The 13,982-nt window shown below is 42.1% G+C and overlaps 1 protein-coding gene and 1 long non-coding RNA gene across 4 annotated transcripts in view; one reads left to right on the top strand and one right to left on the bottom strand.

Moving 5' to 3' along the window:
- Positions 1 to 2,177: 2,177 nt before the first annotated feature.
- LOC129400150 (uncharacterized) overlaps positions 2,178 to 13,982 on the bottom strand; it is a 21,206-nt gene continuing 9,401 nt past the window's right edge. The window contains exons 2-3 of the long non-coding RNA XR_008627464.1: positions 8,324 to 8,391; positions 2,178 to 4,895 (exon numbers count right to left, since the gene is read on the bottom strand). This is a non-coding gene — a long non-coding RNA (uncharacterized LOC129400150). The remainder of the gene's footprint in view (positions 4,896 to 8,323; positions 8,392 to 13,982) is intronic.
- Positions 13,146 to 13,982, top strand: part of INHBA (inhibin subunit beta A) — a 14,376-nt gene continuing 13,539 nt past the window's right edge. Inside the window, exon 1 of one of the 3 annotated variants that reach the window (XM_055123520.1) lies at positions 13,146 to 13,273. The gene's annotated coding sequence lies outside the window, so the exon portion shown is untranslated. Of the gene's footprint in view, positions 13,274 to 13,883 lie in introns of those variants that run through there. The other 2 variants (XM_055123514.1, XM_055123518.1) reach the window with 2 other exon arrangements.

The raw sequence follows: 13,982 nt of genomic DNA, 5'->3' as shown, positions 1-13,982 counted from the left end.
TGCAAACACAAAAATTCATAAGTTTGTAACTGTACATCAAAGTGATTCTCTAATAAAAAATTAAAAATAAATAAAGGACTTTTAATACAGAAAAAAAGGAATAATACCATATTAACTTCAAACTCCTTTGACAAGTCACTTGGAATTTTTAAACCTCATTGACCTCGTCCATAAAATATAATACTTGAATCTAATAAGAGCCTATTTTCAAAGTTCCCCAAATGGATAAATATATGACATGCATATCATGTATGTGTAACCAAATTCCATATAGGTGAGAACTTTATGATGGAGGAAGAGCTATGGCACCCTCTTCGTTACATGCTTACCTTCATGTGGAGCTTTGAGACTTGGGTTCTCCTATGAAGCACATTCTATGCCTTTTACAGCTTCAAAGTTTTTATTCACTCACCCCTTTCTTACAGACATTTGTAAACCTTACTGTCAAGGACTAACCAACTTCACATAGCAAACCTGGCCCTCTAACCACAGCTGGAACTTCTTCACTAGCTGCAATTGTTCACTTCAACATCCCAGTGTCTAAGAAACACTTCCTGTTGCTTCTCCATCTTTCTTCAAATATTCCACTTTGCATTATTAATGCCTCTGATTCCTGGATGACTACATTTTTCATAAACTATGACTTGGTTTCTAGCTTTACTTATTTCTTCATCTGGTTAAGATTCCCAAGTCTACTTCAATATTGACATTTCCTCTTACTCACACTCTGTCATCCTTTTTTGGCTTCTGACATGCTGACCTGACTCTAGTTCTTTCTCCACTCACTGGCCACTTGTTAACCAGTCACAATAACTCCTTTCAAGTATTCTGAAGGCATACATGGGCAGGGGTTATTCTACTACACAGCTCAGATTATAAAACATTTCTTCGTCACAGAGGATTCCAGTGGTCAGTGATGCTTTAGTCAAACAATGAACATTTTGTTCCATCTTGACCTTTGGGCAAAGAAAACTGAGAAAAAATAACTAGATTGATGTACTGTGTACAATGTATACACCTTAAGTGAGTTCAGTGTAATCTCCTCAGAGATGCTGGGAGTTGTTTTAGATTCATCCATCTCCTACCTTCATCTGACATCCTTAACAAAATTTTAGCTGTTTCCTCAAACCGTCCACTTCACTGTCTCCACTGCTAAAAGGCTCATCACCATTAGCAGATGATATTGCATTCATTTTCACTTAGAAAATAAAATATAATACATGATAATTCTCTTAATTTACTTTTGTCTCATAGCTGCTTCTCTTTATACCCACAATTTATTTTTCAAGAGAAAGAGTAAAGAGGTTTCTCTTCTTCCACTTACCTCTGACCCTGACTGTATTTCTCTTCTTATACCCTGCTTCCTCTCTCTTTCTCTCTCTCTCTCTCTGGAAGCTAACTTGATAAATAGATAATGATGCCTCAAAATGAACAAAAGTATATTTCTTTTTCCATTCAGGCAAAACTCTGAAATTATTAGCAGATTAAATGGTATCTAAAACTAAAATTTTGATTTAGAAATCTCGTCCCAAGTGCATACGATGTCATTTTAGTTTTCTCTCAGTCAATTTTGTCAGTGGTGACACAGAGGCTTATCCCCAGAGATGGAGGGGAAAGTATGTGTGATAAGTGAAAAAAGAAAATGAAAATTGAGAGAAAGAAGTGAGAGGAATGATGAAGAATCAAACTACATGTAGTTGTACAAAGGGAAAAGCCTGAAAACTGCTCCATCTTTATATTCCAGTTCATTCCAAAGTCAAGTAAAAAAGTAAGCCCTAAAGTACATGACTCCAGTAGAAAGAAATGATGGTGCCTTAAAATTGGTAGGAAATGAGCAGGCCTTGGAGCTGCACTGCTCCTACCCACAGCCTCAGCTTTTTTCTCTGAACCCCGGAGACCATGAACACACAGCATTCCAGATAAAGGTGCAAAATTAAGATGAAAATGGTGGTTCCGGCAAGCCAGAAGAAGAAGCAATACCTACCTAATATTTTGGAGCAAGTAACAAGTCTCAATTCTCTTATTCTATTCAAAAGAGTTGATTGAGAACAACAAAACAATATAGGGATTATGCATAACATTTGCTACTCACAAAAAGGAACCAAATGAAAGACACAAAAAATACCATTTTCTAAAGTTAGATAATTTTAATTCAATAATTATGCATTCAAGAAAATTGTCAAAGCAAATTTGACAAAAAATGTTTCAAAAAATAATAAAGAGAGGGCAGAGAGAGTAAGTAACAGGCATTAAGTGCGTCACTTGTATGCACCTAGCCCTGGTACTACATGGCTCCCAAGAAGCAAAGTAGCCTCTGATCCTCACTTCAAGCCACTGTGGACTGAGAATCAATCTCTGGAAGGGGCCCTTTGTCCCCTGAGAACTGCTTAGAACTCTTAGAACCTCCCACAAAGAAACCAAAGAAAATTTTTCTGAGATAAAGAAAGAAGTCTCCACTTTTGAAGACCTTAAACCATCATTTTATTTCTACTTTTTAATTACATGGCTGTATTTTGAAAGGACTTGTCATCCACACTTTTTTCCTTCCATTTTTTGTTTGTTTGTTTGTTTGTTTGTTTTGACAGGAGACACACCCAGCAATGCTGAATTCCTGGTCAGGGATTAATATACTCAGGAATAAATTCTGGTGGTACTCGAGACACCATCTGGAATTCCAGAAATTGAACTCAAATCAGCCACATACAGGGAAAATGCCCTACCCACTATCTCTCTGGTCTCTTCCATCCATCTTTCTCTCCATTTCTTCCTCTTTCTTTTTTTCCTTTCTTTTTTATTCCATTGTGTTGACATTTTAAAAATGAATATACATAATTTTAATAAGTATTAAAACCCATTTTAGTTAAAAACAAATACTTTAATGCAATTTAAACAAATACTTTTAATGCAATTTATCATTAAGTAAATGTTTAAGGAATCTAGACGTAACTATTCTTATAAATTCTGACACAGAAAATGGTACTTTAATCAAGGTAACTGTTATGCATGGACTTGAGCCAGATAATAAAAGGAATTAAAGTTAAAATTCAATAACATATTAAAAGCAGCATATGCTAAGATCAAATGAAATTTATTCCAGGGATATAAGGATAATTCAACATATGCAAATCATAAAATGTGATTGATAGACCACATTAACAAAATGAATTATAAAGGTAATATAATAGTTTCAAAAGATGCAGAAAAACACTTGACAAAATTCAACACCCATTCATGATAAAAAACTGTCGGGGCTGGAGCGATAGCACAGCGGGTAGGGCATTTGCCTTGCACGCGGCTGACCCCGGTTCTAATCCCAGCATCCCATATGGTCCCCTGAGCACTGCCAGGGGTAATTCCTGAGTGAAGAGTCAGGAGTAACCCCTGTGCATCGCCGGGTGTGACTCAAAAAACCAAAAAAGAAAAACCTGTCAACAAACTGGGTATAGAGCAAAAGTACCTCAATACAATCAAGGCCACATATAAGAATTGGACAACCACATAATACCCAATAGTGTAATGCTGAAAGCATTTTGTCTAATATCAGGAACAATATAAGAATTCTCATTCTATTCAGCAATAAAAAATGAAATTTGCCATTCATCACAAATGGAAGGACCACCAAAGAAATACTGCTCAAAAAAATAGGTCAGAAGGAAGAAGACATATATTGGATTGTTTCCCTATGTGAACAAGGTAAGTACATAAAAAGTTGTGTACAGTCATAATAAAGTAAAATGGTAAGGTATTGTGCAGTGGTAACAGAAGCAAAGTTACTTGAAAGAACGCTTGAAAAGGGACAAAGTAATGGCAGGGGAAATTGAAAAATCTCTATAGTCAGAATTATAAAATTATTAAGGTAATTAATATCCTCAGGGAAAAATCTCTTGAGTTGAATCACAGAGTCAGTCATCTTCAAGGTAAGACAAATAATAGAAAATATACTACTATATGAAGTCAGAGAGACAGTATAGGGTTAGGATGCTTGCTTTGGATTTGGCCTATTTCAGTTTGCACTAACTAGGGTCCCTTGAACACCACCAGAGCAGTTTCTGAGTACAGAGCCAGGAACAAGGCCTGAGAACAGCCAGGTGTCACCCCAAATCAAAAATATATTTCATAGTTTAACCATATATTTGGAAGTAATAAGCTTGTGGAAGAATAAAGCCTACACCATAAAAATGCATCTGATTCAATTTATAAAAATTGTATGATGATTGAAAAAACACTTGTGTGTACCAGATCTGACTCAGAGTCAATGGGGTAAAGTTCCAGGTTTAATGTTTAGCCATTTCAGAAAACTATAAAACATCGAGGATACGCTCGATAATAGAATCCAGAACCGTGGTATTTTTTGATAACAGCTAAAGCAAAGATAACAAAATCAAAAATAATGAGTGACATCAAACAGAAATATTGAAATTTGTACAGTTTCTGTACAGCAAAGAAAGCCATCAATAAAATGAAATGGCAAACTAGAATAAAACAGCAGAGAATAAAATATTTGTAAGTGATATATCTACAAAGGGAACTAATATTCAAAATGCATACAACTCACTAGAATTGAATGAAAAATTCCAATTAAGAGAGGGCATATGGAGTGAGTAGATGTTTTCCCAAAGAAGATTTATAAATGACCAGAAGAGATATGCAAATATGGCCAATATTACTAATCATCAGGAAAATACAAAGAGAAACCACAATGTCAAATGTCAGACGCCAAATCCCATGTGTTAGAATGGCTATTATTTTAGAAACTGTAGTAAAGAGATCCCAAATGACGGCGAGGAAGGAAAGAAAAGGGCAACCTTTAATGGGCTCTGATTGGTGGAGCGGAATCGTTGCTCAGCGCCGCCCAGATAGACCTCCACCCGCAGCAGATGACAGCATAGACGTTCCTGAAAACGTTAAGACAGACCTTCCATCAGTAGCAATCCCACAGATAGGGATATTCATATGAAGAAAAAAAATCACTATGTCCAAAGTATATCCTACACATAGTCTATATTATATAATTGGCATATAACATATAGCTAACATATTGAAATATTACAAGAAAAAGGAAATTGTGCTTTTTGCAATAATGCATATGTACTCTGAAGGCCTAATGATAAGTTATATAGAAAATAGAAAGCCAGGAACTGTACGATATCACTTCTATGTAGAATTGACCAAAATCCAAGTCAATACAATCAGTCAACGGGTGGGCTGAAGGGTACAGGGTGTGAGAGCAGCCAGAAGGCACACTTTAGTTCCAAGACTGGTACATAAGTCTGGAACTTAATATACAGTATAACACTTAAACTAAAAATTGTTAAAATTTTAAAATACTCTGAGAATTGGAAAAACACATGAATGGAACAGAATCAAGAGCTTACGAAGAGGGTAAGAGAGAGCGCACAGCTGGGGAGGGGGCATTTGCCTTACACACAACTGACCTGGGTTTGATCCCTGGCACCCCTTAATGTCCCCTGAACACTGCCAGTGGTGATCTCTGAATGCAGAGCCGGGATTAAGCCCTGAACACTGTGGAGTGTGGTCCAAAAATAAAAAATTAAAATTAAAAAAACGTTAAAAAAATCAATGGAACAATGCTTTATGTGTACACATAAGACATGGCAGTTCTATAAGGGAAAATCAATCAACAAATGATGCCAACTATTAGAGATTTTTTAAAAATATAGGTTTTTGTTCTGTATGCCAAACTATATTTGACATACTCTAAAGAATAAAATGAAATATTTACTGAAAAATGTATATTTACTGGAGATCTATTTAATTTCCTTGTCAGTATAAAAAAAGAATTTCTAGATTAGTCTACATGAAAATGCAAAGTGTATTTTGTTCAGGAACACTACAAGTAAAAGTAAAGGTCAAAGTCAAGAGGGGAAAATTAAAATAATATGTAGTATGGGTATTAAAATAATATAAAATTTTTAAATGTGGCATACATATTAAAATTTAAAATACTATGTACCATATTTGGGTTAGGGTCCTGTATATAAAGACATTTTCCTCAATAACAAAATATATTTGATTATTTTATTGTTAGTTACCAATACTGCAGAATTTCCAGGATATAGCATTGTGTCTCTCTAAGAATATGACTTTAAACACACCTGATACTAATGTTTCACCACATGGACTCCACCATAGTTTCTTCTTTTCTTTTCAATAGCCATTAAGTTCTTGCTTTAATTATATTTCATCTATAAGTTAAGTAATTCTGCAATTGTCTTTCACATTCTCACTAACTTCACCTAGCATCCATTTCAAGTTCTATCCATTATATGTCCATGTGGTGCAGAGGATTGAAGCCAGGTCAGCTGCCCGCAGAAAATCTGTACTCTTCTGCTGTTATTGGGCTCCAGATTCCATTTCTAAAAGCAGAGTAATATTCCGTTGAATATATATGCCACAGCTTCTTTCTCACTTACTAATGGTATGTAGGTTGATTCTGGTTTGACTAATACTGCTACGAACATAGATATACAAATATTATTTTGGTTTACATTATAAATAAATAGTTAAATATCATTTTGAGGACAATATGATGATATATTTTAGACTAAATATTTCCATATTCATAGGTGAAAAAAATTGAACTACTATGATTATTTTAAATGGTCAGATACGTATTCTAAAATGTAAAAATATGTGTCTGATGTGCTATGTATAATGGCAATACTTTGGAAACAACTTTTTCTAAAACCAGTCTAAAAGTAAGGTCATATCTGTATGATGAGCCGCTCCTCAATCATTAATATTTTCTAGGACTAATTGGGCTGTTAAAATACTATATAAAGATGAAGAAAATCAGTTATACATGATTATATTTACAGCCTGACTGCAGTTTTGATCTAAGGATGCTAATGCGTGTAAGTCATTTTATCACATTTTAATGTCTTCTATACCTTACACAAAAGGTATGTTATTAGTTTATTTATTTGTACTTGTTTTCCAGTCGTGATACACTTAGGGGCTCCCACGTGTAAGGCGGGTTCCTCCAGGGCTATAAGAACACGTGTTACTTCTTTGAAAATCAGAAGGATGCCCCATTCTGTTAAGCAGGAGGTGCTCCCTAAAAGAATAGGGGGCAGAAGAGATCAAAGATCTTGGGCGCTTTCCTCTGCACCCCATAGCCCCCCAGCCCGTCCAGGAGTAACTCCTGAGCACAGACAGGTGTAGTCCAAGTCCCCAACTCTTGGACACGGTCCCCAAACAAATACTGCGCAGAGAGGTTACTAGGGGGGTCAGGTGATAAGCGCTGCTCAGGCCAGCTGGGGGTGGGGGCATCCAGGTGATAAACGCTGCTTCAGCCGGGTGGGGTGGGGGCATCCAGGCGATGCCAGGGAGCACGGGCGGGGGCGCTGCGGGTGCGGGCACGGCGGGCCCGGCGGGACGGGGGCGCACTCGAGGCTGGCTGTGCCAGCCCGGAGAGGACGCCCCTGCTGCCCCCCTCTGTCTGACGGGCCGGTGGGGCTTCACCCGTCTGGATCCCCGGATCTCCGTGGCGGAAGGGCGTTTTCGTGCCCCGTCAGCCCCGTCCGCACTAGCGCTCGCCCACCGCCGGGCAGTGCCCCTCCCCAACAAGCTCGTTACTGGGCGCCAGCCTCGGCCTCGCGCATGCGATGACGCTTCTGCAAGGCCTCACGCGGGGTCCTGGACGTGACCAGAGTCACAGCCACAGGCCAACAGACGGCTCTAGGGTTCCACAGACTTTGTCTTAAAGCGCACACGCTTTTCTTCATGGCACCGAGAGGGGGCAGCAGATATCTGGCATTTTGAGCCGTCCAAGGACGCTTCCTGTTTGCAGATTAACCATCGGTTGCCTTGTTGCACTAAAAAAGTCCTTTTCTGCTGCAGCAGCCGATCGCTTTGGGAGCCAAACCTCTCACCTATTGCAGTGCTCATAAGTCAATATTGAGCAAAGGTGAATCCCAGTAGTAAATCACTCTGTATAATTACTGTACTCGGCCTCAGTCAAGCCGGTTTCATCACTATCTAAATATTACAAAGACCCAGCCTTCGCTTTTGTCTATCATTCTGTCTCTTACACATGCCTCAGTAATCTTTATTTTGACTCCTTGGAATACCCTCAGGATGGGGCTGTAAGTAAAGGGATGAGTGAAGACATCTATAAAAATGCTTCTGTAAGGGCCCCAAGATGCTAGTTTAAAGGAGATTTATAGTTTATAGCTCAGCCAGTGTTAAAGACTTTTATTCTGATGCATACACACATTGTAGAAATGCCCTTTTCCCAGATAGATCACAAACCAGCTAGACTAATTTATTTGTTCAGAAGTTTTAAGGAAACAGTACTTACGTGGAATCCTTGAGAATCTCTGAACTAATGTCTTCCTGTCACATTCTAGTTGTAGTTGTCAGAAGTTCCTCATGTGACAAATAGTAGCAGAGAGAGTAGAACAGAAAAGGTACCATTAGAAAGTTCAGGGGTCTCACTGTAACAGCCAGAACCGGCCTGCCCTTCTTCCCCACACTCTGCAGAAAGTGCTTAAAGGGTCTCCTCATTTGGATACTGATTTTGTGGAAGCAGCAAGCTCCGCTCCATCCACAAAGCTTTTGTTTTGTTGAGAATGAGGGAAGAGTTAAAACTAGTAAGTAATCGTGTGTACTGGGCAAGGTTCTTCTGCTTTGCAGGATTAACTCATGTATTCCTCAAAATGGTTCTGTGAAGGGTATGCTATTGTTATCATTCGAGAGTCTGGAACAGAGCTACTGACAGGTAACTTGCCCATAGGGGCCCAGCATGGGTATATGAGACGTGGCCTTAGAAGCTGCCCAGATGAGCTGCAGGAACCACACACTTAAGTTCAACTTTCTTCCACAACTTCTGATGGAGGTTTTCAGGGTTCATATCCTGAGACACAGATCTTGGGTCCCTGATTCCTGTGTGCTGCTACATGTACACACCTGTCCAAGGGGAGCCCTTTGAGCCTATTTCTGATTCACTGTCTTCATTCACAGGACACCAGAATAATCAAAGTCTGTCATGCTGACACGCTTCTAGAAAATTCCCCACTCTCCACCACCACCACAGGCACCATCTCTATCCCAGGGGAAGTAATCCTGAGGTGAACTTCTTACAACAGACCCTTCCTTAGTGAGATGAGGCCTCTAGGTCTCCTCTGAAAACAAAGATTTTTTTTAATCTGGAAAGCAAAGAATTTCTATGAAAGTTTGAATTGAAGTTTAAGAATGATTGCTCAGAGGGGGGAAAGTGTGAAATGGTAATCACTTTCATATGACACTTGAAAAATGTTATAATAAATCTGAGTGAATTGGAGCATGAGTTAGCCAGTCCTTTCCCTAATGATGTCACCCACTTTCTGCTTCCTCCAGCCTATGATTAATAAAAGGGAGATCATTACAGTAACTCACTCCTAGTGGGCAGCAGTGACGTCAGCAGCAGCTGAGCAAACTGACTACATTTAGTCGTGCGTGTGTATGTGGGCATTTTTTTTTCTTTTCTCCCTGTGACTAACATGAAGCTAACAGCATCTAATAAAGCAAAAGTTTCTTAAAATTTTAGGAACTTACTGAGTGAACTCTTTTCTACAGTGATCACCATTTTAATTGCTTTTGTTTCATGGTTAAATGATGTTGGAATTAGTCAAAATGATGTAGTTGGCTTTTTGCCTTTGTTCATGAGGTGATCAAATCTTACCCCTGGCTTTAGGGAGAGAAGGCTTTTAGCTTCGAACGTAACAATTCTTTCTTTATTCACCATTGTTCCATCATCTTTAAAAAGGAACTCAATGAGTCCTAAGAAAAGGGAATATAGCCATAACTCACTTTTTGAAAGTTGACAGCTAGTTTAGAATCCAGTTAAACTCTTGGGATCAGGATCTTAATTCTAGTTTTCCGTTTTAAGCTAAGCAAGGCTAACAGAGGTCCTGCTTACTATTTCACCTCTGTAAACTTGACCTTCCTAAAGTTAGAGTGGGGCATCTGGAAATATTTACTAGCTGAGATGACACTGCCAAAGTGAACTGTCAGTGTGCATGAAAGTCCACAGTGCCCAGGAAGTAGGGCTGGCCATGCCTTGGGCGGTGCTCCCAGAGAGAGGCCCAACCTTTGGACTCCTGCTATCAGCACTTGAGGGAGGCAACTGTGCACTGTTTAAAAAATACCGATGGGACTGCACCTAGCCTTTCCTGTCTTCCCTTCCAAAAGGAGATGATTAAGCGGGTACAGTTCTTGGGGATATCTAGGCAAAACTGGATTAGAATCGATTCCTGCTCTTATCAATCCAATGGAATCTATATGCTAATCCTAAACATCCTCAAGTCAGCAACATGGAACTTATTATCCAAGGGCACCCAGGTGAGAAAAATATCATAACAATTTGTTTTATATCTTTTTTTTAGTATATTTCATAACCTTCTGGGGCAGTAGGATGGTCAACTACTGTAGCCAATGTCTCCTGATTAGATTAGAAGTGACTTTTGATAAATAATTTTGATAATGTGCTGGTACAGAAGGCCTTTAGGTGTGTATTTATGCTGTATGAATTAGTATTGTCTTTTTAAGATATGTTTTCCAATAATAGTTATGGATGATGACTTCTCTCCATGTAATGAAGTTTTCACAAGTACTAAGTGGTTACCTTTGGGGAAGAAATCCAGGCATTACGAATCATTGGGAGGTTGAAGCCTCTGGTTCCAAAATGACCATTTACCTGAGGAAACTGTGATTCCCATCTTGGTGCTACTTAGATGGCACCAGGAAGTCTCAGACTGTCTCTATAGCTTTCTTTATCCTAACCATTCTCTGCCAACCCTCTCCCTCTTTTAAAAGTCTCATCATTTGGGGACTAAGCCAGGAACCAGGATGGTGTCTCCATCACAGAGGCCATCTCCCTGTGGGCTAGTTTGATCCAGGCAAGATTCTTCTTTTTCAAACTGTACAAACTTTTCTTGATTATTGTTATAGTTATTATCCAGGCTGTGAATTTTGACAGCTGTCCCCTCAGTTCTCACAGGAGAGACAGAACCTTCCCGGAACAGTCATCTACTTTCTTAGAAAAAAGGCAAAAAAAGGAATTTTGCAGCAGACAATCTTATGTGGAACATTCATTCAAATTTAGCAAAGCCCTCTGTTTTATCTCTTTGGATATTGATTGTGTGTCATTCCCCTACGGCGTTAAACAAATGAAATCAAGCTACATCATTATTTGTTTGCTCTGGGAGAAAAGCATGGTCATTTCACTTCTGTGGATTTTTCTTCAGGGGATTCTTCATAGCTTGGATTTATCTGATACGGAATTGCTAAAATGAGTAATTCGGTTCTTCATTACGCCTTCCATGAGACTTGCCTCCTGCGAGTTTGGATGTGGGCCAGCTCATCTCTCATTTTTTTCAGCTGGTCACCAAGATGCTGCTTTTGGTTAGAATAATACAAAACCAGCAGGAAATCTACTAAGGACATACTGGAAGGCTGGTCAGACTGATAACAAAATTACTGTCCAGTTGCTCCTGGTATATCAGTATTTGCAGTGTTGGGGTGGGGAGCTTCCTTTAATTGGAAAGGACAGACTTAATGAGGAGACTCACTTAAATGGATATTTTGTATAGTTTTGAAGGTCCTTGGAACATGAATGAAAAGGAAGTTAGGTAAAACTTCAAAATTAAAATTGGGATATCCTCAATTTTAGTAATTAACATTTGGGACCAGATCCTTTGTTTTGGCAATGTTCCTGTATATTTAGGGGGGTAGCCACACCCATATCCTCTGCTCATAAAATGCCCCCCTCCCTCCCTTTTGCTTGATACCAAAGCAAAAATGTCTTCAGAGTAGAGACACCCAAGTGAATATGTACTATTCTAGACTGAGGAATAACAATTTATTGGGGGTTGTTTTTGTTTCTCCTGTTTTCCTTTCCTAATCATTTTAGTCCTGGCATCTGGGTCCCTTGGTTCAGATAAAGCATTTCCAAATACTCTGCTAACAGCACTTATATATAGCACAAAGAGTTGTGGGAGATGGTTCTTAGAGCGATGTATGGCTTAGGAATAGAGCTCTGGATAAACTATTTCTGGCTCTGTTGTTTTTGAATGGATTTTGGTGGAATTTTACTACTTCCTTCTCCTTCTCTATTCAGATCTATTGCTTCACTGATTGAACTTAAAAGCAACTTCCCTGTTCACACTGGAATGGGAAATGCTGATTCTACCTTGTCTCCCTAGTATCCTACACCAAGGCAATGGGCAGGCTCTCACTGTCCAGGAAATCGGCCTGCTTTGCCAATCCCATTGCCCTTGACGCCCTTCGGTGAGACTCCTGGAATCTCGCTGCAGCGAGTCTCCCTGTATCCTGCTCACGTTTTCTGGATTCTGAGCTTCTTCTCCAGGGAGGCTCAGCTGCCACCCAGGCAGGGCTTTCCTGCCCGGCGCCCAGAAGAACACTCCAGGTGCTGAGATGAGAACACCTTGAACCCTTTTGATTTCCCTCCACAGTCACGTTTTATGTTCAGTTTCCCAGACGGGATGAACAGAATCATGGTTTTTGGGAAACAGATTTTTCAGAGGAAGGGACTGAAGCACAGCGAGTTGTCAGCAGCCTGGTCTGTGCCGGGATCTCCCAGGGCCCTGCCATTGCGGCTGAGTCAGAAGACTCCCGAGTCACCTGCCGGAGACTTCTCCCTGAACAGTCCTGCAGGAGCAGCACCTAAAACAGCAGAGCCGCAGAGCCGGCCCCGCTGCAGGCCTGATGCAGGGAGCCAGCTCCCGGCCCGGGGACCGCGCAGGGACGCGCTCGGCCTGAGAGGGGGGATACCGGGCGGGGGCCTTGCTGTCCCCCCCCCCCCAGGTCCGCCCGCGGTGCCCGTGGCCTGAGGTGGGCGCCACGAGCGCCTGGTGCGGCCGGCCCCGGCTCGCGGACTCTCCTATCCTTAGACGAACTTTGGTGTGTGACCAGCTCGCTAATTGTGATGGAAAACACGGCTCCCCGCGAGGCGCGAGCCCCGAGCCAGCGGCAAGACGGGCCCTAATTGCTCCATTTGCATAAAAGTAGAAACATACAACTTCTAAATATAAACCCCGGCACGCCTGCCTCGCAATTACGCCGGAGGTGCCGCACGCCCGGCTCCCGCGGGCGCTGCCCGGGCCGCGGCGTCGGGGGCAGGGCCGGGCCGGGCGCGCAGGTGGACGCGGGGGCGCGGGCCGGGCGCGGGCGCGGCGGCGGGCGCGGCTCCCGGGCTGCGGCTCCGCGTTCCGGCGTGATCCCCAGGAGCTGCCAGCAGGTGCTGCTCAAGGTACAGTGGCCGCGGGGACGCCGCGGGGAGGGCCGGGACGCGGGAGCCGGGGCGGCCGTGGCAACGCGCGCCGAATCCGGCGGAGGCGCCCCCCCTCCCAGCCGGCGCCGCGGGCCCGCGGGACGCGACAACTCGACCCCGGCCCGGCACGGCCAGTGCCCCCCACCCCCCCACCCCCACCCCGCCGGGGCCGCGGGGCTGCGCGGCCGCTGACGCCCGGGGCCCTGCCGCGGCACCCACACACTCCCGGCCGAGGGGACCGGCCCCAGCCCGGCCTGGGACGCCAGAGTTCCTGCGTGGGAGACGGGCACGGGAGTGCCGCCACGGAGCCCAGCTGGCATGGGTCGGGAGCGAGCCAACACTCAGCCCCCTTAGCTCTGCTTCTCAGCCCCCCTCTGCTGCCCTACAGTCACTCTCATTAATTTATTTCCCACTTCATTTCTGCACGTCCACTTCTTAGAACTCTCCTCCCCATGGACTGCAGCCACAGGCACTGGTGTCCAGGCTGAGCTGGGAGGGACCCTCTTACACAGAAATCTCCAGAAACCTGCTTCACTCAGATGTCAGGAGGCCAGAGACTCTATATTTTGCTTGTGGGCACAGTGAAAAGTTTATTTTATGCATGTTAAACCCTGCATACAAAACAACGTATCTAGTCATATGGCTTTCATTAGCCACCAATTTTGCACATTTTATCCAACTTGTCATG

The sequence above is a fragment of the Sorex araneus genome, chromosome 1, assembly GCF_027595985.1.
Source record: "Sorex araneus isolate mSorAra2 chromosome 1, mSorAra2.pri, whole genome shotgun sequence".
NCBI lineage: Eukaryota > Metazoa > Chordata > Mammalia > Eulipotyphla > Soricidae > Sorex > Sorex araneus.
Note: the sequence above shows the minus strand (reverse complement) of the source record. Positions and strands in the feature narration are given on the sequence as shown.